This window comes from Lynx rufus, unplaced genomic scaffold (genome assembly GCF_022079265.1).
Source record: "Lynx rufus isolate CCGP_SWC_20201006 ecotype Redwood Valley unplaced genomic scaffold, mLynRuf1.p SCAF_1, whole genome shotgun sequence".
Taxonomy (NCBI): Eukaryota; Metazoa; Chordata; class Mammalia; order Carnivora; family Felidae; genus Lynx; species Lynx rufus.
Genome location: NW_025814823.1, coordinates 153,635,336 through 153,637,811, shown reverse-complemented (window position 1 = coordinate 153,637,811; position 2,476 = coordinate 153,635,336).

Below are 2,476 nucleotides of genomic sequence, written 5' to 3'. Positions count from 1 at the left end.
AAACATTAAAAAAAAAAATTAAAAAAAAAAAAAAGACCAGTAAGGAGCCAGCGGTGGTGCGGGGCACCCAGGTGCCCACAGCAGAGGTGATGGGGAATGAATGGCTGGAGATGGGATTGAACGAATGTACAGGCAGAGCCAACAGGATTTGCTGATGCACTGGATATGGGCTCTAAGAGAAAAAAAAAGTGTCAGATTTTACAAATCTGTGGAGCACCATGGTGCTCTTTAGAGGCCTGACAGACAGAGAATTAGCTGTGGTGGTTTCAGAGGTGGGAGGATATCCTCCAAGAATTTGCGAGATTGCTTTACCAAGTTTTTTCCTATTGGTATTTTCATCCCCAAACTGTAATTCCCAGAGCCTGCCCTGCGGCCTTCTGTGGCTTCTCCAGTGATCTCTAGACTATTGCAGACTTTTCCGCTGAAGGGAATGAATTTTAACCTAGTTTATTTATTTATTTATTTTTAAAATATATTTTCTAAGCTTATTTATTTACTTTGAGAGAGAGAAAGAGTACGGAGCAGGGGCAGAGAGAGAGACAGACAGACAGACAGACAGGATCACAAGTAGGCTCTGCGCTGTCAGCGCAAAGCCCAACACCAGGCTCAAACTCGCAAACCATGAGATCGTGGACCTGACCTGAAATCAAGATTGGACACTCAACCAACTGAGCCACCTGGGTGCCCCAAATTTAAACTCACTTTAATGAAAAAAGCAAACCTGTATATAAGCCATGTGGCCTTTTTTAAGGAAAAGAGGGAAAGGAGATATTTTAAACCAATTTACAAAGGGATGTTGCAATTGCAAAACTCTTGTTAACTACTGGCCAACAGAATAACGCCCCAAGTTTCTGAGCACTGAATCTTTTCACTGGATGCATCGGCCATGCAAACTTCTGACTACTACTGTCTTCATATGCTGAGCAAATAATACGCATATTCAGCAGTACCTTAATAATACACGGGTGCACGTGTGTGTCATGAAACAAAAACTGAAAAGACATGAACCAAATTTCTAGGACATTAGGTAACTTTTTATTTCCTCTTTATACTTGTCCACAGTCAGAGTTTTCTAAAATAATCAGGTATGAGTTTTAGAAATATCATCTATTTTGATATTGAATCTTTATACTAGGCTTCTCTGACATCTGTCTAAAATAGTGATATGTCTACCCCACCCCTACTTTCACACAAATAAATAAACATACTGCTCTACTCTTCACAGCACGTATCACAGCCTGAAATTAGATTTGCTTATTGTTCAAAATCCCATCAATAAAATTTAAGCTGAAAATGTGATTTCCTGCCTTGTTCACTCTTTCAGTGCCCAGAGCTGTGCCTGGCACTTAGGATGATGATCAATAAATGTCTGTTAATTCACAGACAGACAGGCAGGCACACATGCACGCACACAAACACACACACACACACACACACACGCACGCACTTTTCTTTTAAATGTATTTTGCAGCACAGATTGTCATGGTGATTCTAAAAAATCTACACCACTTGTAGGAGTATAAATTGATACAAATTTTCTAAGGAGAATTTTACCACATATTAAAAAAGAAACCTAAGAAAAATCATGACCTGGATTCAGAAACTCTACATGTAGGGCTTGATAGGAAATTCAGACAAATAGTTATTTACAAAAGTATCTTTGTAGCATTTGTATAACAGTGAGAAAAATAAGGAGGCTTAAATATATTATGAAAAAGTCATAAAATAATTAATCATTATAGAAATTACACTGCTGTAAGAGGTATATCATCTATTATTAAATTTTAAAAATAGGTAACAAAGTAACATATTCAGCATAATTTCTTAGACATAGAAAAAAAACTTGGGGAACTCTAGAATATTAATTGTGGTTATTTTTGGGTTGTGAGATCAGAGATGTTGCAGTTTCTTCTGGGTGTTTATCTACACACTTTAAGATGTCTATAATAAATTCATGAAATTAGGGGTTGTTTTGTTTTATTTCACTTTTCAATAGTGTTAAAAATTATAAGCAGTCCAAAGCGGATTTCCTAAGGACTCAAAACTATAGTATCTCAAAATGGAATTTCCAAGTGAATTGGAATCACAAACATTTCTATTTTCTCTCCTTGTTCTACCCATTTATCTGTCTCAAGTGGAACAACATTTCTCTGGGCTCAAAAAGGGACTTGTGGAGTTACTACCATCTGTCAACAGAAATTATTATTGCGAATAATAATTAGGTTGACAATGAAAACCTCGGCGGGTGGTGGGGGGGATGGGGGTCAATACAAAAGCCACAATTCACCTACAGAGGGTGGGCTCAAGTAGTGAGGTCCTCTTTCAAATTCAAATTGAATAAATGGAAGTAAGCACTGCTACCTGCATTGGACCCATTGAACCAAGCTCTGCAGAAACACAGAATGTGTGATGACATTGCTCATCGGGGACTATATTGACTGATGCAACTGAGAAAATTCTCATTGGAAAAGCTGTT